Source organism: Ovis aries, chromosome 6, assembly GCF_016772045.2.
Source record: "Ovis aries strain OAR_USU_Benz2616 breed Rambouillet chromosome 6, ARS-UI_Ramb_v3.0, whole genome shotgun sequence".
NCBI lineage: Eukaryota > Metazoa > Chordata > Mammalia > Artiodactyla > Bovidae > Ovis > Ovis aries.
The window spans coordinates 39,398,643-39,425,606 of record NC_056059.1 but is presented as its reverse complement, the minus strand read 5'-3'; the positions used below and the strand labels follow the sequence as shown (position 1 = coordinate 39,425,606).

The 26,964-nt window shown below is 36.2% G+C and overlaps 1 long non-coding RNA gene across 1 annotated transcript; it reads left to right on the top strand.

Annotated features, from left to right (window-relative positions):
* Positions 1 to 2,902: 2,902 nt before the first annotated feature.
* Positions 2,903 to 25,756, top strand: LOC121819821 (uncharacterized). The gene is made up of 3 exons (XR_006060137.2): positions 2,903 to 3,019; positions 13,662 to 13,779; positions 25,260 to 25,756. It is a non-coding gene; the product is annotated as an uncharacterized LOC121819821 (long non-coding RNA).
* Positions 25,757 to 26,964: the final 1,208 nt, after the last annotated feature.

The following is a 26,964-nucleotide window of genomic DNA, read 5'->3' as shown; positions in this document are numbered from 1 at the left end:
AAAAAAAACCTGTATCATGTTTGCTTTGGAGTCCTTAGATATGCCGGGTCGCTTTTGGTTATCCACTGCTTTGTGACTTATTTCCTATAATTTCCTTCATTCTTTTTTCTTACCTCAAATTGGTAGTAATCACTGAAAAAATAATATTGAAATACATGTAGGCAGAAATGTCTTTTTTTAAATGTGGGCCCCTTGTCTTTCAATAACTTTCATTCACCAAACACTATTTGTAATTACTAGTGACAGGGACTGGACATACAGAACCATGAGATTATTGCTTTACTTTACAACTCAGAGTTGTCATGAAAATAAACATTTTTCAAGGATAAAACATAAAATGGAAGTTCAAATGAGGAAAACTGCCAATTCATAGCTATCATTAATTAACTCCAAGAGGACCATTTTAACAATAGGAGTACTGAGGCTCCTAGAAATTTAACATTTTGCCCAAGGTAATGCAACTAGTAGAGAGACATCATTGTTTGAACCCAGGGCACTATAACTCCAAAGCCTGTGATCTCAACTACTCTATAAAAACTTGAAGTAACCAATTTAATCCCTTAATTATACATTTAGCATCTTACTGTGAACTGCAAAATTCATACTATAAACATCTTTGGGCATTGATAGTTAAGAACGTAGAATTTCAAATTAGAAGTCTTACGTTCTGTAAGATATTGGGTGTTTGATATCTTTGGATAATTTGTTTGGCTTTATTGGAAATTATTTACCTCTAAATTCTGTTTTGTAATAATCTCCAGGTCTATGAAATACTTCACATGCATAAAATAATTTCCTCTTTGAGTCTCATTTGTTCTTATCCATAGAACAGAGACACATTTATCACTGATAAATACATACTAAAATTTAGAACAACATAGAATTCAAGAAAATTCCTGTCCTGAAATGCAAAACTGTAGGCTCTTTAAAGAATGAAAACATTTTTATTGTATTTGTCACTGTATCCTCAGGACCAAACATAGTTATAGGGACTTTGTAAATGAGAACTAACTTTTTAAAAAATAAAAGCTATAAAAAGAGAAGGAAGTCACCCTTAACATAGATATTTTTTTTCTCACTTTTGTTTCAATTAATTTGGGAAACCAATCTTTAATGAAAAGGTTTGTGTCGTCATAGTGCTTAGGATTTCAAGCTGGAGGGCCATAGAATGGGTGGATAATTGCTGCAATTCAAGATACAGCAAGGAGACAGGCCGTTACTCATGCCGTGCATTTTTTAGAGTAGAGAAGAATTCCAGGTCAAATGCTGGTGCTAAAGAAAGTCCTAGGTTCAAACTGGAAATCTTCCCAGTTTGATGTCTATTCTACTTTTTAGGTATGGACATTGAATAAGGTATAGAACCCCACCCTCACCCCACCCCCACCCGCCCTCTTTTTTTTTTTTTCATAGACTAAGTTCATTTTGAGCAAATGCATCTCTAAATTCTAGCCCGGACCTCTGAAGACCCAGAGAGCTTCATCCAGGCGTGGCATCTTTATGACTAGGTCTTTGGTATTCAGACCACCGAAATCATCCAGGAAATCTGCTCATCTTTGAAACACAGCTTCTTCCAGTCAACTCCAGAACATCTCACTGCCTGAAAGATACAATGAATCTTGAAGGATGATTCCTCTAGGAAAACACACATACCCACAAATAACCCAGTTCCCAAAATGTCTGCAAAGCATTCGCGTACGAGTATAGTTTTTTTAAGAACTAAGTTTCATAAATAATGAGAAAAGAAATGTTAGGAGGCAGGTGGGTGTGATAGGGGGATAGTACCATGATCCAATAAACTAGAGGATTCTGTACACTAAAGTCTTATGCTTTAGCGTGCTGAATGGTATCATGCAATTCCACGAGTCAACCTGGACTCAGCGGGGTTATCCCTCTCCTGGCCTCACTGGGATGACTTATGTGTTTTAGTCGGAGGGCAACTGTGGCAGAGGCTGGGTGTGTGCTCTCTTGCGCTCCTTCATTTAGCCTCTCTCTCCACTTGGCAGCTTAGCCTCCATCATTTTGCAAGGCCATTCTCTCTGGTCGCCTAGTTTGGGTTTCTTTGGTGGCTCAGAGTTTCAAGAGAAAGAAATCAGTGTCCAGAACTTAGAAGTCCTAGAATACTACATCTCCTATAATCTATTGGTAAAAATCAATCATAGGTTCAAGGGGGGAATATATAAATTTCTTGTCATGAAGAAGTTTGGCTACCACAGGTATTATTCACTTACACTACAGATGTATATAAAGATGCTTATTATTACTATTATATCAGTGTCACAGCTTCTTTTCCACAGATTTGCCTCCAGATGACAGCTTTGTGGCTGTTAGTACTGAAGAGGAAAAGTTAAAATTTTACATAACCCCCTGCTCCTTCTGCCTCTGTGACTCAGCTTGCTCCTTGCAGTCTGGATCACGTAGGCCATGTAGTCTCAGAAAGTGGGGACTTACAGAACTGGAGCTTATCTCACTTACTCACGTCCTGCTCTTTGCAATTGTCCAGCCCCTGCAAATCTGCTTAATCATGCCTGTCCATGTAAAGGTCAGGCATTCCTCTCCCCACCTTGACTGCTGTTCCCGTGGGCGCAAAACCTCTTAGTTTAAACCAGCCTATTAGCAGCTAGTGTTGCCCACTGTAGTCTGTCTATAAAAACTCTGTAACCCCTTTGTTTGGAGCTCAGAGCTTGGAGTGTTAACTCCTCTGGGCCCGCTGGCGTAATAAACCTGAGTTCTCGAACTCTCCGAGTGTGGTGCTTTGTTTCTCGATTACTGGTTTCTGCAACAGTACCAACAGGAAGCTGTTAGCACTGCTGTTGCTGTTTCATCATTCAGTCTTGCCCAACTCTTTGGGGCCCCATGAACTGTAGCCCACCAGGCTCCTCTGTTTATGGGATTTCCCAGGCAAGAATACTGTAGTGGGTTGCTATTTCCTTCTCCAGGGGATTTTCCCAACCAGGGTAACAGACCTGAGTCTCCTGCATTGACAGGCGGATTCTTTATCACTGAGCCACCAGGAAAGCCTGTGAGTACTGCAGTGTGGTAGAAATCACAGTGGGGAAATGGGTAATTATGAGTCTGCAGCTGAAAGGAGACATCCTGCTTCTCGTAGAACGAGAAAAGACTTTCGTTTTGTTGTACGGAAAACTGGGGCTTAGTGTCTGGCTCTGATATCTCTAGTTCTGTGACAGCAAATGCTGAAATTTTCTGAGACTTGGTTAGGTCATCTGTGCTAGTGTTCCAGTAGATGTGATTCTGAAACTACTCCAAACCTGAGTGGCTTAAAATAAAACAGCATGATTTGTTCCTGGATCTGCAATCTGGTCAGGAAGAGAGGGAAGTTTTTTCTGCTGCTCACCATCAGCTGAGGTGGCTCAAAAACTGAAGCCTGTAATATCTGAAGTCTCTTTTACTCGCATGTAGGGACTTGGTCTTGAACAGCTGTGGAATAGAACAGCTGGGGCTCCTGGAGCTAGTCTATTTCCATATGGTTACTGAAACATGTTGAGTTCAGGGGAGCTGAACTCTGTTCATGGACATGCAGGGCTCCAAAGGCCTATTGGAGAGACAGTGGGAGAGAGAGGAGCAAGAGGGAGAAAAAGAGAGACCCAGCCTTTTAGAGCTGTGTAGAATATGCATAGCATTCTCTTTATGAGGAGTGAGTCATTTAATGTTGATGCAAATTCAAGGAGTGGGAAGTTAGATCCTACTGTTTGTGGAAAGAGGGTCAAAGAATTTGCAGACCTGATTTAAAATGTAACATTTCTGATTCTATGTTATCAATCTCAAATTAGCTGCTGATTCATTGAATGTCATTGAGGCTCACTATGCATTCAGTTTCTTTTTTTTCCTCGCCTGGCATAAATCCTCCTACTGGCCCAAATATCCCTACTTCAATTTCCCAAAATATCATTTGGAAAGATTCAGATAGAGCATCCTTTCAAGAATGCCAGTATCACAGGTTACTCTGGAATGTTCATTTTGTACCCAAGCAGATTCTTCTGTACTGGTTTAGGTATCTGCCTGTTATCAGCTTTCATAGGAGGCTCAAGTAATCTTTTAGAAGGGCTAGTTTTAGGCAAGATGAACCAGACACTGGCATTCTTACTGAGATGTCAGCCTCTCCCCTACTACTGGGTAGAACTTTAACTTGCTGTGGGGAAGTGCGTTGGTCCAAGGTAACTCTAGTATTGAAATGAAGCCCAGATACAGTGCAGAGACAAGCTTTGAAGTCTAGAGGAAACTTGGGATGAAGCTTCCATGGTGGACTCTTTTTAATTCTATTGCTCAGAGACACTCAGCTCAATCATACCTCTTTAGGCCCCAATGAACTATAGCCTGCCAGGCTCCTCTCCATGGATTCTCCAGGCAAGAATACTGGAGTGGGTTGAAATTTCCTCCTCCAGGGCATCTTCCTGACCCAGGGAGGGAACCCACATCTCTCACATCCCCTGCATTGGCAGGCAGATTCTTTCCCACTAGCGCCACCTGGGAAGCCTTAATTCCGCTGCTAGTTAACTGTACAAATTGTTGTCGCTGCCTCCTTGAGACGCAGTCTTTGTTTTTCCCCAGTGCCACTCCCTTTGCTTCCTGAAAGCAACACATCTTTCAAGATTCAGCTAAAATATCATCACCTCTATCTCAGTTGGATTCTCTCAAGCTCTAGTAATACCTGTTTTCTTTGTGTTTCCACAAAATATGTATACGGACTTCTATTACAAACCTGATAATACATTAGTAATTCCTCTTTATTTTCTTGTCTGTTTTCTCTTATTAGGCCATAAACTTTCTGTGGAAAAAACAGACATCTTGGGCATCATTACATCTAGTGACTGGCTCATCACTCCTAACAAAGTATATGCTACATATATACTTAATGAACAGATAGAGAAAAAAAAAAATGACTATGCTAACATCATCTGTCCTTTCTATTCCTTATGGCTGTATTATTGCAAAACAGGGACACAAAGATCAATATGTTTTTAAAGTGTTAATTCATCTCTCAATGCAATGTGGTTTTATTATAATTAATTTTATGAAGTGAATATCAAGAAGACAATAGCAAAAAGGCTAAAATATAGGAAATTAAACACAGCTTACAATTCTACTCTTTGCTAAAAACAATACAAATGATGAATAATGATTTTTAAAATTGTCTATTTGCAGTGGAGGCTAGAAAAAATGATCATGGCTGTTAAGGGAAGAATGACCAGTATAGTGATAAGATTTGTGGTGATGTCACATTTATAAGTACTAAACGAACTAAGATTTTTTTTTTTTCATTTTAATTTTTTTAGCCTGGAGAGACAGCAACTCCAAAATCTAATGAAAATTTATTTGAATTGTGTAGAAGACTGTCAAGTCAAAGAGACTTGAGATTTTTGTGTAGATCTAAAGGGAGAATCATGATCAGTGGATGAATGTTGAAAGGATGCATCATAAAAAGTAATTACGAAGCTGAGCTTTGGCATCAGACAAAAGCGGTTAAACACTTCACTCTGCTATTCATAACCTCTGTTCTTTGAAACAAGTGACTTAACCTTTCTGAACTTCACTTTTCTGATTTCTAAAATGGAGATGATAAAAACACTTATCTTTTGGAGATATTTTAAGGGTTAGATGAAGTAATAGCTGTATTATGCTAAACCAAGTACCAGGGCAACAACAGAAGCTCAGTCAATCAGTGAGAAAATGGACCTGATTACATTTGTAGTTGTTTCTCGTTTTTATTTTCTGGATATGGGGATTTAAAATCTACAAAGACAAGAGCATGGACTTCTTAGACTATCAAGCCACTTTCTACATGAGAGCAGAGCTTGTATGACATTTTGAAAAAGCTATTCCATTCTCAGAATGGCAACAGTTATAACCAGGAAATGCAGAAATATAGGGTCCATATTAGAAAGGCAGGCATAGAACTGAGGCAAGAGGAGAAGATAAACTCTTTTAAGAAGTATAAACTATGTATCAGAATCTTCACTCATAATTTTGTCACCGTTATTATCACAGCAACCCTGAAAGTGGTGATTCTTTATTCACTTTTCCTTTTCTATTTTAAAAATAAGAATTCTGAGGTTATTTTTATGATGCCACCTTTATAAGGACAAATGAAACTTAGAAATTCACTTGAAGGAGCTCACATCATAGTTAAAGAAGAAAAAAAAATAATACTCCCAAGTATGTCTATACTCTTTTATGTGTGTGTGTGTGTTTTTTGTTGTTGTTGTTGTTGTCTATATTCTTTAAAAGCTTTATTATACACAGAACTGTAGATTTAACCAAGAAATGGACTGATAATACAAAAAAGAGTGAAACTAGCAGTTCTCCCCTTCCAGACACATACCTCTATTAGTATGTCCATTGCTACATTAGCATTGTTTGATAATAACTTCATAATAATTAATAATGTCAAGTTTACTACTAGTAACAGGGATTATTATTGATAGTTATTACATGATCCATTTAGACACAATTTTGAGTCTGGTTAATTTTCTTTTGAGAGATGTGTGTGTTCAACTCAAGAAAGATATGAACTTTCTCCAATCCACATAACTCTAGATTGGGAATGGTGGAGTTAAAATGAAAAATGTGATCACCAAACTTTAACACCCATGTTTTACTCCTATGCAAGGGGGCAAACTGGCATGCCATGGTCAGGTCCTGAGCAAGCCAAAGAGCCACAAAATGTTCCTAAGGGCGGGGTAAGGGAAAGATTCATGAAGGCCCATTTGATCTGCTCTTTCCTGTTCCTGGGTCTAGCAGAAACACAGGCCTCAGGTGTGGTGGGGTCATTTCATGGTGGGGTGTCAGAATAGCAGCTATCTTCATGAAGTCACAGGAACTGTGACCCAGAATTACATGGTGTGGTAAAAGAATGAGTTCTGGACTAGCAAGCAGGAGATTTGAACTTAGATCTTATTTGCTGTGTAACATGTAGGAATAAGTGAACAACTTTGGGTCCTGTTTTCCTCAACTCTACAAACGAAAACTTGGGAGAAAGTGAATTTTAAATACACTGTTCAGCTGAAAAATGTTATTGTTCTTTATTTCTCAAATAGCAAACCAAGTCCCATGTATGGCATTTGAATTATGTATTTTTTTACAAATGTGGGTGCTTTAGAATCTCAGACAATGGAAATATCATCAACAAACAAATATTTGCAATTCTCATGTGGATCTAATTAAAGTTCTTTCAGTCTGTAAACTTGGGTGATAATTTTAACTAATTATTGTATTTTTCTCTCAATTTCTTCACAAGAAATTTTAAATACAATATAGCTTGGACTGTTCTGGTATTAGAATCAGGTGACACTGTTATTATACCCCGAAATAATTTTCATAGGTATTTTGGCACAATTTGCTCAAGAAATTGGCTTTAGAGAAAGGAAATGTGTTCAATTGCTACCAAAAGGTGTCCTATGGGAGTTCTATAAAATAAACTCAGGCTTAACAGTGTTCAAAGGAAAATTATTACTGAGTGTGCTTCTTTTAAATGCAAATGGAATTTGAAGTTGCACACTGGCACTTTCTACCCCAGTGGAGTTTTATAACCACCTATTATTTTATTATTCCTCTTCTCCACCATGTATCCAGAGCTCCCAGGCAAACAAATGACTAGAATCATTTGTCTTTATCTTTCAATGTCTAAAAAATGGCAGTCTTTTCGTAGGAGATAAGGTAAATCATTACTGCAAAGCATTTTTGAAATACACTCTGGGTTCTTGATATTTACCCATAAAAAGATTTGGAACAATGAAATACCATTATTGTCAACTAAAAATGTAACCCATGTGACTTGGGAAAAAAAAGGTCATATACTCTCCATCTCCTCTTCTGAGCTTTCATCAGGGAGATATTTTTAGTAGAATTTATAGTCACTCACATACCACACATTCATATGTACAATTTCATGTTAATTATATATCTACTTATATAATTGATAATCTAAAAGAGAATCAAGCTGAAATGATTGATCTCTGATTAAAAAAAGTATTGATTACCGATGAACAAATTAACTGTGTGATACTATTTTATTTTAGGAGTTATATTTAATCATATGTGAGCAAACTGTTTTCAATTCCCTTAGATATTTTCATTTTTAAAATAGTTATTCTTATATCAACTGGTATATTCCTTCTGATTTAAGTTTGCTAATATTTTACTAATTTAATTAAGGTATCATACAGACCATAATGAACAGTTAAGCAATGATTATGTTTCCTTATTTGTGATAATCTTTGTATTGGTACTGTGAACACAAGGTGCAATACTTTTACTCTCTCTTTAAGCTCTCTGTAATTCAATGTGTGCTGAAGCTGAAGGCAGGGATTTGTGTCTAAATTCACATGGTGGGTTATTTGATAATTGTTTTCTAAATGAAAGAAAACTGAGAGATGAGACATAATTTAAGAACTGTGTACTCACCCATGAAGTATTAAGCTTTTAGAGTTAAGAAAAGCTCATTGAGTGAATTTTGAAAAGGGGAAAATTTATTGAAAGAAGTAAACCTCAAACTGCAGTCTTTCAAGGGAGTTCATGTTATAAATTAAGGAAAGAGAGGTGAGTAGACATTGTGTAAAAAGAGCCAGGAGGGGAGGATAAATTAGCACAGAGGTCTGTGGAGAATGAGTATAGTTTAATCTGTATATATATCTATATATATACATATATGCATCCTCAGTTACTTCAGTCATGTCTGACTTGTTGAGACCCTATGGACTATAGCCTGCCAGGCTCCTCTGTTTATATATTTATATACATATAAATATATAGATATATAGATAGATAGATACAATATATATAAATAACCTTACCCTTATTTGTCTCAGAGCAGCATCAATAATATCCATATTATTTTAGTTTTCCCTATGTCGTTCCTCAAGATTTATATATTACGAAACTAAGAACATTCTCTCTACATTCAATCTAGATGGCCTATATTCCCCACCCAGTATAAACATATACACATACATTCTCTCTCCTTGTTCTTACAAACACACACACACAGAAACAGAATACTCTGCTATCTAGTATTTCCTAAATTTTTTCTCTGTTAACTTTTTAGACTATGCCTTTTGTCCTTGCATTCATTTTTATTGCTGATAAATCTTTTAGCGCTTCGCACAGTGGAGTGGAAAGAAATCTCTCGTTGAATGAATTTTAGCAAAATTATTCCCCTTTACCATGTACCCAGCGCAAATCATTTATATTCCTGAACTCAACCTTCATCTTTAAAACAGAGGTAGAAAAATCACTTATATCCTAAAATTAATAACTTACAATGTTTTTGAGAATCAAACAGAATAATATCTATGGAAGAAGTTGTGTAAATGCTAAAGTAGTAACAAAAACAACAACTGAAACTATGATCACTACTGAGTTAATTCACCGATTCAACAGGCATAGAAGAGAAACAAGAAGGTAACTAATGCACAAATTGGGAAATACATAGGTAAAACTAAAATTGTTTATTCTCTTGGCAAGTTCTCTTTGCTTTATGTAAAATCAAAACAGTCTATGGCATGTAAAAAAAGTCAAGGTGTCAATAAAAAGAGAAAATAAAAGAAGTACAAGATGAAGCTGTAAGATCACATATAAAGTGGCTATTTTTGTCCTGACTTATATAGTCTCATCTTCTACAACTTGCCATGGAAAAATGTCCAAACATTTTTCCAACTCAGTGTGTATTGAGTGTCACCAGTGGTAGAAACCATCACCACTTGAAGGTAGATTTGACTTTTAAAAATTGCTGAACATCAGAGTAAATCCTGGTGAAAGAGTGGAGTGATTAAACTGAAAAACTGTATTTTTCATTTAAAAATAAACTAATAATTTAAAAACTATATTTGATTCACAGGTTGGCTTAGAAGACATTTTTAAAATCACTTTGAGGAACAAATACAACTGAACTCATTGCATTATCCTCACTGTTGTAGATGTAGTACATTTTTGGATACAGAAAAAAATGGTCAAGGCTGTTTTGAAAAATCAGTCTTCATGCATTATTGTCACACTTCATCCACTGCCTCGCACTTGGGACAAGTGTCTGAAAATAACCCAAATGAGACCAAGTATTCACACACGCAGAGATTCCTGGTCTCCTGCCTTATCAGATTTTTACCAGGATTTACTCTTGCTTGTGGTTTATATGCTTAAATAATACATGTCTCTTGACACTGGTGATACTTCGAGATGATACTAAAGGAGACAAAAGGCAAGCAGCAGCTAGCAGTAGCCATTTGAGCTAAAGTAATACACAAATCAGGTTGGATGGTTTCTGTTTACCATAAATCTTTAAACTAGTTATTCTCCTCATGCTCCAGCCTTCCTTTCTCAGATATTCAGTCTGTAGAGCACAGTCATAGCCTGGAAGCTGTCACCTTGGATTATGCGACTGGGTTTCCCTGTCTCCTCTGGTCAGGCTTTTCTAACTGATTATCACTGCCATGATCCAATCCCTCTTTATCTCTTTATCACACATGAGCTGACTTTCTTTCAGACTCTTCCATGCCAGCATCTGGCTTGTCTCTAGAGAGTCTTCTAAGAGGATCTGGACATTCTCTACAGGAGGGTTTCAAATTTTGACTCTACCTGTTTACAACATAGATACAATCTTGGTCTTTATCACCATTCTCCTGCCTCTTAGGATTAAGACTTTATCCTAACATAGATCACATCTGCCTAAATCCAGCATCTTTTCATCTCATCTCTTCTTTTCTGTGATCAGACCCTACTAGCTATCTCTCCTTCCACACCAGCATTCACAAATTCTTATTATGTTAGAGACAGTGCAGCCAAAAAGAGTTAAGTGATGTACTAAATGCTAGAGATTTATAAAGTCTCCACTACTTCAATAAGATAAATTAGAACAATCACCTTAAAATTAAGTTTCTCTGTGATGCATTCCAGGAAATGTACTAGGCACTTTACTGTTTGGTCATTTAATCCTGAAAATGATTCTGCAAATTTAGAGATTCAATACTTATTTGTTGAATGCATTAATGTTGATTTGCAGTATTTGGATTCTTCATTCATCCCAGCACTGCCTCTACATTAAATACTTGGGAGATACAGGGAAAAACATGTAATCTTTCAGAGAAAAATGGAGTTTAGCGGGGTCATAAAATATAACATGGATCCACACTCAGCCATGAAATACAGTGGCAAGCAAAACTTGAGAAAGCAACACAATTTTTGGTATGCCAGTCCTTCAAGAGCGGCTAACATTGAAGAAAACAGAAGATGAAGTTGGGGAAAGCTGTCACTCTTTGATGAAAGTCTACCTGCGACTCTTCTTAAATGACTTAGACACAGAGCCAAGAGGAACCTAATTTTATATGCATTTAACTATAAGCTCCATTGATGGGTGGCTCTGTTTACAGTAGAATTGGAGGATTCATCTGTCAGGATGGGAAAGGTTTTGGTGTCTTCTCTCCAAGATAAAATATAAAACTGTCCTAAGAGGTAACATTAACTAGAATACTCTTCAGATCTCCTTCTTATGATCTCTTTTAGAGATGTTTTTTCTAAAATGATATGCACTTAAGTCATTATTTTGGGGGCCTCCAAAATCACTGCAGATGGTGATTACAGCCATGAAATTAAAAGACGCCTACTCCTTGGAAGAAAAGTTATGACCAACCTAGATAGCATATTCAAGCAAAAGAGACACAGATGTATAGAACGGACTTTTGGACTCTGAGGGAGAGGGAGAGGGTGGGATGATTTGGGAGAATGGCATCGAAACATGTATACTATCATGTAGAAACAAAGCGCCAGTCTATGTTCGATACAGGATACAGGATGCTTGGGGCTGGTGCACGGGGATGATCCAGAGAGATGATATGGGGTGGGAGGTGGGAGGGGGTTCAGGATTGGGAGCGCGTATACACCCATGGCAGATTCATGTCAATGTATGGCAAAACCAATACAGTATTGTAAAGTAAAATAAAGTAAAAATAAAATTAAAAAAAAAAAGCAGAGACATTACTTTGGTGACTAAGGTCTGTCTAGTCAAGGCTATGGTTTTTCCTGTGGTCATGTATGGATGTGAGAGTTGGACTGTGAAGAAGGCTGAGCGCCGAAGTATTGATGCTTTTAAACTGTGGTGTTGGAGAAGACTCTTGAGAGTCCCTTGGACTGCAAGGAGATCCAACCAATCCATTCTGAAGGAGATCAACCCTGGGATTTCTTTGGAAGGAATGGTGCTAAAGCTGAAACTCCAGTACTTTGGCCACCTCATGGGAAGAGTTGACTCACTGGAAAAGACTTTGATGCTGGGAGGAATTGGGGGCAGGAGGAGAAGGGGGCGACTGAGGATGAGATGGCTGGATGGCATCACTGACTCGATGGCCGTGAGTCTGAGTGAACTCCGGGAGTTGGTGATGGACAGGGAGGCCTGGCATGCTGCGATTCATGGGGTCGCAGAGTCTGACACGACTGACCAACTGAACTGAACTGAACTGAACTGAAGTCATTTTATGTATTAGTACTTTTGAATTTAATAGTCACAAAACATGCCTATTATTTATTTTCTTTGGTTATATATAAAATGATGTGACTGATGGCTTCCAAAAGAGAGTAGAGTATAGAAGATAAAAAAGAATAATGAAATTTGCTGCAACCTCCTATGTGAGACTACAAGTTATACACATAAAATCATATCATTTGTTTGAAAGTCAGTGAGATCATTATTATTCCTGTTTTATAAATGAGAATACTAAGTTTTGGGGCTTCCCCAGTGGCTCAGTAGATAAAGAATCTGCCTGCAATGCAGGATACACACGAGATGTGGGTTTGATCCTTGGGTCAGGAAGATACCCAGGAGAAGGAATGGCAACCCACTCCAGTATTCTTGCCTGAAAATCCCATGGACAGAAAAGCCTACTGGATTACAATCCAAAGGATCACAAAGAGTTGGCCACACCTAAGGACAAGCACTGTTTTTTAACACTTTAATGAAGTCTTCCAGTCACCCACTTAACAACTGGTAGACCAAATATTTCAGAGCAGTGATTTTTAATACTTTGTTGGTGCTTTTAAAAAGGAAAATGAAAATCCAGGGCCTTCATACTCCATGAATCCAGTTTTTCAATGACACTGAAATCACATTTAAATGCTATTATATCATTTAAGCAATTTATTTTGGTGACAATGTGACTGTAAATATAAACATACATTTGAGCACTAAAATCTTGAGATATTGTGCTATTCTGATACTGTTACTGAAATGACATTGAATATTCTTTTCTAAAAATATTATCATGGGAGTAAATAGCAGATTTTTAGAAAATCACTTTAAATACATAGGGTCTAGAAAATGTGTTCCAATTGTTCTGGAGAGATTTGTCTATCATTGGCAAATGATTCTGAGGTCCTCATCCAATAATATAATTTTTAGTTTTAAGTTATTTAATTTGTCCTTACACCTAATTCAGAATGTTTCCTCTATTTCTAGTAAATTTCTTAGAGCAGTACAGAGCCAGTCTCTGGAAATTCAATCAGCACAATAAGGTTGAAATTTTATATTTGAAAATTTCACCATGGGATGCCAAAAATTCTCAATATAGGGCTTCTGAGTTTAGGTTCTCATCTCCCAAATGGAAGTTAAGTAGTATTCACTCCTTTGTAGTTATTTTGACACTAACGTTTTGCATGTCTTTCTACAGTGACGTGTTTAATGGGAAGGATATCATTCCCTTGAGCCCAGAATTAAGGGATCATCATAAATACAACCATAAACTGAACAAAAGTCAAACAGCCATTGGTGATCATAGACCTGATAATGTAAGTCAAAGACTGACACGGTTCTTGTCACTGAGGGGGATTACTCAGCAGTTCAAAGCACACAGTAGCAGAGTGCTGTCTGTGGATTCCTCTTAAGAAAAACAAACTCTACCAGGAAAGGAAAGGCTAACATTTCAAAGCTATGAATCCCCAGGAACTGAGGAAAAAAGGAAGGGAACATAACTGGCATTTATTTAACACGTTATTACGCTGCTTAATTGTATATTCTGTTTAAATCTTAGGACAACCTTCTTTAGTTGATATTGGTTCTATTTTACATATAAGGAAACTGAGGATTAATAAATTCTACAAATAATGATGAGACTGGATATATAATCTAGGTCTCTCTGGCACTAAAAGCCACAGTATTTTTCGTATGTCCTATTTATTCTCTACTGAGAGAAATGGATAATGGAACAAAAGATTCATTTGAGAAATAATAGGTAATAATTCTGAACACAAATGTTTTATTTTTTTCCCCTGAATTGCTTTGAAATTGGTTTCTTCTGTTATAATGCCTTTCCTGGCATGTAGAGCATGATAATTCTATTCTGCAGCATGTTCATGGTCTTGAATAAACAACTCTCATGAAGTCTCTTCAAGATGAAGATATATTCATGGAGTTAAAAGTTTAATTATTTATGGTTCTTAATTATTATGGGGTTCCCTGGAGGCTCAGTGGTAAAGAATCCGCCTGCCAATGCCTGCCACTGCAGGAGAAGTGGGGCCGATCCCTGAGTCAAGAAGATCCCCTGGAGTAGGAAATGGCAACCCCCTTCAGTGATCTCCCCTGGAAAATCCCGTCGACAGAGGAGCCTGGCCGGCTACAGTCCATGGGGTTGCAAGGAGTTGGACACGACTTAACAACTAAACAGCAACAGCTTAATTATATTCGGTATTAAACGTTTAAGAAAATAGAAATATATGAATTCAGCTTGATTATAATAAAAGATCTCAAAAGAAACTCGAATTTTAGTTCCAGCTCTTCCCCTCACTAGTGTGGAATGCTATCTGTTCTGTTTTTTCATTGAGAACAAAGAAAAGAGGTTTTCTCTTTTCCTCTGTATATGCTTTAGATCTAAATGTAGTAATATAACCTTTGCTAAGTGATGATATTTTTTCTTTTATATTAGCATTATGGAAACAGAAGTGTGTATATTTATGCATTGTCTTCAGAAAGACATAGGATTATTGATACATGACAGACCTGATTAAGTGTCTCTATTTCCTCATGGGCTACTGTGTGTGACATGGTTAGCCTCTGACCATACACAGTGATGCCTTAGCTCACTCTCCAGTAACTACCCTCCTTAAAGGAGAACATCAGTGATGATGGGAAGTGAAAAAAGCAGACTCAGAGAGTGAAACTTAGTCTCCCAGGCATATTCTCCCTTTATAACACCCTACAACAGAAGATGCCATGTCTGAAAATCTGCAAGGAACTCCCTTTTAGTGATCACAGTGATGAGAGTAATAATAGCTATCACTAACTGAGCCAGACACAGTACTAAGTTTTTACACAGTTAGCCAACTTAACACTCACAGAACTTACTAAGTTCCCATTTCCCCTGCCTCTTCCTTTTTCATATGTACAATAAGAAAAATGTAGCATAATTAGGTCGCTTGCCCAGTGTTCAAAAGCTGCAAAGGGAGAGAGCCAGGAATATGTCTTCATAACCTGAAAGTTCACTCTGTAAACCTTCAAATTCTATAGATCCCCAAACTATGTTGCCCACATGGGTTCTGTCTTAGAATTTTAATTTGTTTTATTTTATAGTGATCATAAATTAATATTTTAAAATCTACTACTCATTGTCCTGAATACATATATGCATGTATCTGCCCATATTTTATCAATCATTTTCAACAAGATAATCATTGCAATAATTTTTCAGACTGTTAATGTCCTCTTAGGCTGGATGCTTGAGACACAAAGAAGCTCTTAACTCCCCTACGGTCTCTTAATTTTTAAGGGATAGAGCAGAGCTTAGAATACACATACCTTTAAAATCAAACCTATTGCCCATCTGATTTCTATTTTGTAAAGCACTCAACTAATCATATAGTGATTATTTATCAATACCTATCATCATGCCAGACAACTTAAAAAATTTACGTGAGGTGAGATCAATACAAAGTTACCATATGTAGAAAGTAAAATACACCAGTGAGGATTATTTTTTAGGATAGTCTGTAAATTTTTTTGGTTTCTCACCTAACTGTTGACTTTCTGCCCTTATTCCCTAACTCATATTTATTTACCCTTGGACTTGACCAACCAGCATGGTTATTGGAGAATGAACTAGCTGAAGAATTTGAGCTCACTGACCACTCCTTGCTCTACCTCTGGCCAAATAATTGCTTCAAATCACTGTGCCTAAAAAAGCAGCTGGGATGCCAATGCTGTGCAGAAACATTTTTGACTGAAAATCAAGAGACCTGGATTCTGTTATTATCTCTGCTGTAAAATAACAAAGTGACCTTGGCATGTTGCCTGAGGTTCCTAGACCACAGTTGCCTTGTCTGCAGGTAAAAGTTTTGAAACAGATCATCTGCAAAAGCCCTTCTAGTTCTGAGGGTCTATAAACACTCTTCCTTCTAGTCCCCTCTCAGAATAGGGCTGCTACTGCCATCCTAAATTGTTGCTAGAGAAGAAAGAAGGAAACAGTGATAAATAATCCCATTGTGGTTGCTTTGGAGCATCTAATGAAAACCACAGTGACTTGCTGTGAACAAAGGACCCGCCTTTTCAGTATTTATCTGGTTTCTGGAAGGGTATTGTTCAAGGTTCACATCAATAGTTCCTTTGGTCTAATTACTTATTCAGGACAAATACTCAGTTTTGAAGATCCCCCTGTAATCCGCAGGCCTTCCTCCATCACTTCTCTCACCTCCTTGATGACTCTGTTCTCTTCAGTAACACTAATCACGGTGTCTCCACTTTTTGCCATGTACCTACACTTTATCACTATCACCCATGGTCTCCACGATGAAGCCCTTATCAAGCTAGCTGGCATTTTCACAAAGGCTGTCAAATAAATTCCCAGTGCTCAGGAGACCCATTTGTGTTACCCAAACTCTAGATAAGCTGACTGTCTGATGCAATCTCCCACCAGGGACATCCCTGATAGCTTTTTCTACACTTACCATGAAACTCCATGTTTGTATAACAGCAGCATCTCAATACCCACAGCAAATGATTTATTCTTGGAAAAATGAAGATTAAGCAAGCTTTCCGTCATTTCACAGAATGAGCTCTTATAGAAAGCAGATAGGAAAGCTAAGCCCAAGGTATCTACATTCCTAAAGACAGAATCCATACCACTGATCTACCCAACTACTGTATACCCTCCACCTTACTTCCTCTCATAGATATTCACTGAGGACATACTATGTGATGTAAGTATGTTATGGGCTGTAGATACAGAAAAGAACAAGTCTGATGATATCCCTGTCCTTGTAGAATAAATAGTTTGATCTACTTCTATTAAGGCACTGATTATGTTTTAATATAAATATATAATTTTCAGATATGTTTCTCCAGTAGATTCTGAGGTTTTAGAGAACAGGACACCTCATCTAAATCATATCTTATTGCAATGATTGCAAATATACAACAGTTCTCAGTACACAATAGAATTTTAATAAATATTAATTAATGTATGAAAACATGGATTTGCATAAATATACACAAATACAAATCACCAATGACTTTTCATTCAATTTAAAATAAGACCCAAATACTTTGCCAAAGTCTAAAAAGCCTTCCTGGATGACTCCTCTGCCTCATTTTTTTTTTTTTTAACTTTCACTCTCACTTCCAGTATCCCTTTCTTCTTCTTTCTTAAGTAGGTCAAGTCCTTATTAACCTCAGGACCTTTGCATATGTCCGACTGAAATGCTTTTGACCTAGTGCAAGACCCAGTGAGCTCTTTCTTGTCACTCTGTTCTCAGTTCAAATGGCTTCAGCGGTCACCTGCTCTGTAGTTTCCTTTAGCTTCCTGAGTAATTATCTACCTCATTGCTCTGGTATATTTTCTTTATAACACTAGCATTATGTTAAATAACCTAGCTGTCTCTAACTGGATAAGTCACAACCTGTCTGGACATTTAGCCTAATTCACAAACATAGAAAGTTAGACTCAATTATTTCTTCAGCTCCTTTGAGCTCTGAAGTACTATAACTTATTAGCAAAGACTTAACACACACAAAAAAATAGAAAAGACCAGATAATGCTCAATTTTTTTTAGCATTTTTAGTCAACAATATATTGTGTACACTAAAGTGAGAGTCTGTGATACTGGTTGCCGTAGATTGGCGATGCCTTACTCACTTTCTTTAGAGTAGAAAGTTGATTGATTGATATAAAATAATTTATTAAGCTTTTTCTAATCACTTTCATAAGAATACAGCAGCTATTCTTCTGTGTTTCCATAGTAGTTTCTTCTTGTTGTTCTTTAATTTACTGATTTATTTTCTTCTTTGTTACAATTGTTTTCTTTTTTAACGGACATAGTGCATACAATGAAAGAGCATATATCCCACATTAAAAAGAAATGTCTTGAATTTGCAGATGTGAGAATCCTGTTTGGCTGGGAACATTCATGAGAGGGAGGGGAAGGAGGAAGTAGGATATGAATTAGAGCTTAACTTATGACAGTATTTCAACAGCTGTTTCTAAGCAGAGGGATCCATGTTTAAGTGAAATGTAGGAGGCAGGAATTTGCCAGCTGTTTGGAAGAGAAAATGGTGACAATCACAGTTTGTTCAAAACTTCATTCACCTGCATATCTTTCTGAGTGCCTATAAAAACCCACCTCTTCCTTCTATAGCATTATAGAAGCAGAAAATATTAATCATGCAAGTATGTATATAATTCAAAATGGTGACACTATCATGAGTGCATATAACAGCAGGTCTAACATAGTCTAGAGGTCAAAGATGGCTTTGCTATGAATCTCAGGGTCAAAAGCTTTCCAAATTTTTTTAGTAACAAGATTCTCTTTCCATCTCCTAAGCAGCCATAAGACTTTATTACATTTCACTTCAACCATCTGGCATTAATATGACTCAACTATTCTCTCCTTTGCCACAGATTATCTGCAAAATAACCCAGTTAATCCAGCTAGCTTGATGAGTTCTTTGAAAAGCACTCACACAAAAATATGTCTTACGCTAACCCATAAACAGTCCTTTATCATTGCAAGAGCTCATCATTTAAATCAACTGGGGGTGATTGTGGTTCACCATACAGGGGAAAATAGCCTCTTATGTGAGGAGAACTTCCATATTGGGGTCTATGGGGTTGACAGTTATCCAGAAAAGTGTTGTGACAAGCACCTGGTGCTCTGGAACATAGGGAGCCAAGGGTTACTAAAATAGAGGGGAGAACACAGCTTTCTTGAAGCACAGGTGAACACCTCTCAAACAAGCTGAACTGGGTCTGGTAGCCTACCTAGAGAAAGATGGTGCTTGAACTAGATGTTGAAGGATGAACAGAGGTGACAGGAAGATAAATATAAAGAGGGGTGGAGAGAGCATGATGTAAAGTTTGGAAGTATAAGACAACTCCAAGCAGTTAAAATTAAATGAGATAACATGAAACTTCATCTCACTGATAAACGCATAGCACAGTGCCTGACATATACTAACCCTTTAAATATTCATGTCTTAATTGATGGCTTTGTCTAGAATAGGAGTAAGATAAAAGTCTGACCATGCACCTGTTTCCTGAATGCAAGCGAGGGATAATAATATTATTTCCACCAACAGAAGGGTGGACAGAAAATATAATTTGTGCTACATACTAGCAAAAGAGAGAACATTGTAAGAGATATATGTGAAAGTGCAAAAAGCAGCTAAATATTGTAGTCATCCAAGAATATTGGCAGTTTGCATCACTGAAATGAAGACTGTGATATCCAGGTAACTGTTTTTAGAACCTTATCCTTTCCAGGCTAAATCCAGATTGAAGAGAGATATTAGCCCCTGTCTCTTCCTCTGGAATAGATAGATAAGGTTGATATACGTATCTGAGGATAATACCCCTTGAGAGCCTTGTTTTCAGGAGTGTACGGAAAGTATGACTGGTCCTTATTGATTTCTTAATCTGTTCTATATTTATAAAAGTTCAGTGGTAGGACAGCAACAGCTAGTTTATGGAGAGTAGAAACAAATGCCCCCTTCATGGATTACAGCCATGTCGAGGCAGAAAGACTTCCATAACTCAGAGAAGCTATGCGCCATGTTGCACAGGGCCTCCCATTGCACATTATTCACATTCTAAACAAAAAGAGCTAAGCTGGCGTCAAGCTGATTGGTAGTTGTAGGCAACTGTGTTGTTTTGATGCTCCTTTATGTTCTTTTCAATAAAGTTGCCTACAAGGAACATGAATAGCCAATGCACAAAAGAGATATAAAAAAAAAATAAAGACATGAGCACACATTCATCTGTATTAGTAACCAGATGTGGAAATTAAATTAATGAAATGCTCTTTTTTTCCACACCAATTTGATTTTTAAAATGAAAATGCTAAAAGTTCCTGAGTGTGTGTTACGACATGTGTTTCTTAAACTATTGTGGAAGTAAAATTATGTACACACTTTCTGGAAAGGAATTTGGCATATATATAAAGGATCTAAAAATATTCACCTCCTATGATTCAGTATTTTCATGTCCAGGCCTCTACCTGAAGGAAATAATCAGAAAAACACTCAAAATGGATGTAGAAAGTTATTACTGCAATTATCTATTACAAAAATATAATGGAATGTAACCTGAGTGCATACCTACACAGGAATGTTTAAATCAATTGTGTTAAATGAATACAATGTCACATCATTTATAACCAATGGGAAGCCCATATAGTTTCTTAAAGAATGTTTATAGCCAAAGGAACATGCATACAAAATAACGTTGTTAAAAAAACCTACAGAATCTAAGTTTTATATTTAATGTTATTTCGACTTTGAGACATATGGATGTGCATGTGATATATGGGTCTTTGTGTTTATGTGCCTATGCGTCTGTGTTTTTCACATTCAGAGTTAACATATCAAGAAAACACTGGAGAAAAAATATATGAAATATGAATAATGTTAATCTGTAGATTAGGAAGAGTATGTGTGTTAATAATGCTTCTTTCTCTATATTTTTTGCATTTTCTACATTGAATATTATCAATTCATGATTAAGTATGTTTTAAGTGGGTCTAACAGACAGATGCTACAATTTCATGCAAAAAAAGCTCTATTTTTATCTGCCAAATTAAGGCAGATAAATTCTATCTTATAGTTCTTCTCATAGTTCTATAAGAGTTTGAGTGTATAATATTTCCTTAATTTAAAATATTAACATTATTACATAAAGTTATATACTTAAGTTGTAAAAGTACCCTAATTTTAAAGTGAAAATAACATCTTTTGGAAATTTACAGTCAAAATATGCATGTTGTAAATTTCAGATGTTATATTTTATAATGTGACTCAAACATTGAAAATATAAAAGTTAGAGAAGCCTATGTACTATTTACTTGCAATCTAAATATTCAACTTGCATCTGCATTAAAAAGCAATTGATTTTTTCCTTTTTCTTTTTCTCATATCTCATCAACTGTGAAAAGTAGAATCTGTTTCTTGTATAGTGTGTTAGAGTTTTATTTACATAAATAGCTGGTTGAGTCAATTTAAAACAATAATTAAGACAAATGAAAAACAAAATGATTCATTTTCATTTCTTTTCTCATCAAATCAAGATCAGAAGGGTCAAATATTTTCCTGAATAATTAAGAGACCAATATTTTTTAAATTTTTGTGATTTGTTTCCAGTCTGAAGATCAAACAACTTCTAAGTCACATTCACTTGCTGCTAGTTCTATGTTTCAAAATCATGTATTTTACAGGAATCAAGTAGTTAAAATTCTGTTATTTAAATATAGGTACAACAAAATGGCTAAAATCTCAGTGGAGACTTAGAATGATATGGATTTGAAATTTGAAACTCAACTTCCTCACTTACAAGTGTAACCTTTCAGAAGGTCTTATGAAACTTTGAGCCCTCATCTACAAAACATAACTAAAAATGTACCTACTTCATTAGATCGCAGAAAAACATGAGGTGACACCTGCGCTGTTTAAACCCTGTATTTGGAACTTCCCTAAGCATTCAATTGATTATAAGCATTATATGTATTTTTTAAAAAACACAATTATTTCTGGAATCCTTACTCCCTAAATGCCAGGCAATGCATTTAAAATGAGTTTCTTTCAAAAGTATTTCCTCTCAGCAAACAGCTACATGTATATGTGGACATTTAAGAGTAAAGTGTTTTAAAGACTCTTATCTGTACGCAAGAGAAATACATTTAAATATCTTTCCATCTCCCTTTTTCCTTGTGACATTTAAAAATTTATCTTTAAAATTTAAAACAAACAGAAACAAAAATGAACAAATAAGCAAACAAAACTAAGCCATTGCTGTGATAGAGACACCTTTTTTTATTTTAAATGTGGCACAGTAGTTTTTTTCCAATTTAATTTTTCACAAATGCCGCCATCTAGTGTTCACTATTTCAACTTTTAGTACTGACCTTAAACATACATGCATGGGGAAGTAGTCTTCCCAGTTTCACGAAAGCAAATGTTAACAAGTCACTGTATTTAAAGTTTCCAAGTCCTCTAAAAAGACCTCTGATACTTGAAGTAACAAGGTAATGGTGAAATAAAAGTAAGCAAGGTATACAGCAGAGTGTATATGTCAGTCCCAGTCTCCCAATATATCCCTCCCCTGCTACACACCTGAAATTAACAGAACATTGTAAATCAAATGCACTCCAATAAAAATTTTAAAAATAAAAATATTTTGATCATTCTGGGGAAAAAAGAAGGTAGATAAAGTTCAGCATTTTAGACATGGTATTTTACCACTTTTGTAAAATACAAATGCATTATAATTTTAATTTTCTCTCTCTCTCCCCTACTCTCTCTTTCTCCCTGAACCATTCTCTACAAACTCTTTGCTCTCCATTTGATCTATGGTTCCCAGCATATTTTTTGGCATATAGTTGGAGCTCAGTGGCATATGTAATACATGTAATAAAATACCTAATGCTTATATGCCAGTGGTTGATTTAATCATTTCTTACATAATATCTCACTTAATCACTGGAGAAAGATCCTATCATTGCTTTCTCTTACATATGAGGGAAATGAAGCCTGCTGCTGCTGCTAAGTCACTTCAATCGTGTCCGACTCTGTGTGACCCCATGGAAGGCAGCCGACCAGGCTCCCCCGTGCCCGGGATTCTCCAGGCAAGAACACTGGAGTGGGTTGCCAGTTCCTTCTCCAATGAATGAAAGTGAAAAGCGAAAGTGAAGTCGCTCAGTCGTATCCGACTCTTCGCGACCCCATGCACTGCACCCTACCAGGCTCCTCCCTTCATGGGAGTTTCCAGGCAAGAGTACTGGAATGGGGTGCCATTGCCTTCTTCGAATTGAAGCCTAGGGAAGTTAAATAAACTTTATATGAACATGTAGCTGATGAGTGGCCACACCAAGATTTGAATGACTCAACCAGTGGCTCAGTGGTAAAGAATCTGTCTGCGATGCAGAAGACACAGGTTCAGTCTCTGGGTGGGAAGATCCCTTGAGAAAGGACATGGCAGCCCACTCATACTCTTGCCTGGGAAATCCCACAGACAGAGGAGTCTGTTGGGCTACCGTCCATGGGGTCTCAAGAGTCAGACAGCAGAGTGAAGAGCTCTCACTTTCAACCATACGTGGCCAGTGAATTATAATATTTGCAAAAGTTATTTGGCTCTCAGAATACGAACAGCTGTGCACATGCCGACTGATAAATGAGAATTGAGGGGTAAACATATTTGAAATCATTTATCATTCTTGGAAGATATTACTGTTTCTAAGGAATTTGAAACATTATGAAACTGAAGTGAATCTACTGAGGGAAACAACTGTGTCACTTATTTACAAAACAGAAACATATATTTTGTTCTATTTCAAAAATAAATACATATCAAGAGTTTAGATGGTTGAATTCACTGTTTTTAAAAAAAATTGAAAACTCCCCCCCAAAAATTGCAAAGATAGGACAAATTTACTTACTAAAATTAGTGGCTTATTGATGTGATTTTAATTATATTGTGTAGTTTGTCTTATTATAATAGTATGTTATGTTGCAAATAATTTTTATTTTTGTCTTTAATCATTATGTGTTCCCTTTCTACTCTACAAAGCCAGGTTTCTAAGTTTCAATAACTGTTTTAGGTCAGAAACTTAACATGAGAATACTGATGTTCACTGAAAGGTCACACATTCATCAGTTTCATACTATAAACACCTATACTAACAACAAAAGGGAAATTATATGTATTTCATCTTAAAATTCAAACAAGAAATACATTGTTAGTTTGCCCAATTGACTTCCCAAAAAAACCAAACAAACCACCCAAAGATAGGTGCGATGATACCAGTGGTTTTTCATCAAGCATTGTAAATAACCAATTCAATTCCCCATGAAAACCGGAATCTTCACAATGTCACTGCCCAATGTGAATTTAAGTGATTGGCATGATTGAGGATAGATTTAAGTCTATAGTTTTAAAGAAACCATTTCCTTTTAAAATTCACTTGTGGAAATGTTCATATTCATAAGACAGTTATAATAAAAATAAATTTAAATACCAGGGCTGAAAATTATATTAATAACATTCAAAACAATTTTAGGATTGATATTGTATTTTCTAACTCATAGAAGCATTGGGTGTTAAAATGTCGTAGAGAATATTCATGTAAGTCTTTGTCAACTAGAAAAATAAGAGCTGTAAAATGTTAGGAGCTTTGTCCAAATACAAGTGCTATTTGTAAATCCAAGACTACAACTTAAAATTTCATTTCTCAGTATAATGCGCTTTTCACTACAAGGAAAAACAGTTCCTCAAAGCAAAAGCTGGATAAAAACAAATATTATAGGGACAGTAGAGATGGAGTTAAAATAATAGATCTGACAATGATCACAAAAGTAGGTAAGTAATCATAACTCATCTATATATTCTTCGTACAATTATTCAATTAACAAACATTAACAGGGCATGGACTCATAGTTTTACAAAATAACAGCTAAAATTTAAACAGTAATTTCCCTTTTATTTTTACAAACATAATTGACAACTTTTGTGAATAAACATAATAAAGATTGAAGCAGTATCTATGTACTTAGACTTTGAAATGTCCTTTTGTTTTTGTAATGTTTTTGTGACATTTTTTCTAGAACCTTTAAAACAATTTATTTTTTTACTATTGTTTTTGTGTATATTTGCCTCACTAAACTGTAGCACAGCATGGCCAGCATGGATCTTTGAAAACATTTATTAACAAATGACTTTTATTTATTAAGTATTCATTTATTAAAATTTATTATTTAAATAAATTATTTATTTATTAAAAAATGACTTTTTTTCCTCTAGGGAAAAGTCCATTTTCTCCTCACTGCCATCTTCCCCCTCCTCGCTTCCATTACAATAAGAAGACATCTATTGTCTCCCGTTTTTCCTAAATTGTTTACAGAAGAGGAAATAAATAGGAAGAAAATTGTATAAAAACAAATCAACGTATTTCTCTGAACAAAAAGAAGCGAGATGAAGTTTTCAGTATAATGTGGTCAGCTTAAGCGATGTCAACTCACTTGCTACTGTCTTAATAATGTGTTTCTGAAGAGCCTATTTTCACTTCATTCTTGCAGAATTTAAGACTGAATTATGCAAATTGATCATCTCTATCCCTCAAATTTCATATACAATAAACATTTTGTGCTTTGTGTTTTTCCTGACCAGATCCAAAATAGTAACATCAGAAGCCTACAATTCTATATGCTGTTCAGTGGGATGGATTGGGAGACCTTATTTTGTAGTATTACTAATAAACTATTAAAATATAACTGGAAATTCATAACTAAACATTTTCTCCAACTAGATTTTAGTACTAACATAATTTGTATAGTAGCATTCCTAGACAATTTGCTGATTAAAAGCTGCTATACAAACCAGCATTTATTTATGTCTATGGTTCTAACCTTTAATTTTATAATCTGAAGGGTAGTTGCTGAGATGATTTTAACATTAAGCATAAAGAGATGAAGTGGTACCTAAAATTATACTGACATCTCATGTTGTTCCATATACATTCAGAAAGTAAGATACATTAGATGTTTAAATTGGATTCAATATAGATGTGATTTATAATCATATGAAGTAGATTAATTGCAGAGGCATTCAGTTCAGTTCAGTTCAGTTGCTCAGTCGTGTCCTACTCTTTGGGACCCCATGAATCGCAGCACGCCAGGCCTCCCTTTTCATCACCATCTCCCGGAGTTCACTCAGACTCACGTCCATCATAACTGAACCAAAATTATGTGGAGAAAGAACCAAATCCAATGAAGTTTTAGGGGAATTTCAGATACGGTGTTGTTCAAGTTGGATTTCTTCCAGCCAACATATTTTCAAGTTTACTCCAGCACGAATATGCCCATACTTAATATTTCACAATTCACGTGTTTTTAATCACATGCGTGCATTGTTTTTGTTAAATTCTATATAGGACATATGCACACGTAAAGATGCATACAGGTACATGCTGTTGTTAAGTCACTCAGTTGCATCTGACTCTTTGCAATCCCGTGGATTGTAGCCTACCAGGCTCCTTTTTCCTTGGGATTTCCCGGGCAAGAATACTGGAGTGAGTTGCCATTTCCTTCTCCAGGGGGTTTTCCTGACCCAGGGATCAAACCCATATCTCCTGCAGTGGCAATCATTGACAAGTGGAATCCTTACTGCTGAGCCATCAGAGAAGCCTCATCTAAGTACACACCTGCAGACATTTGTGCGTTTGCTTACAGCAGCTTACTATTCCATTTTCATCTTCTATTATGGCCTGTTATGTCTCCTGCAATAACTCCTCACCACTACCTCTATAAGATTCAAATAATATTGAATATGTGTATTGCAATTCTAGAGGAAGAGAGTTCTATGCCAGTTGTATCTGGGGTTGAGGGTAAGGGGTAATGGTACAGGGGGTGAGGTATACCCATTCCTAACTATGCTGCATTTATGTTTAACTTGTACATTCAGTAAGTTAATTAGTGACTAGTACTGTTTTCTATAGTACAGTCATAGA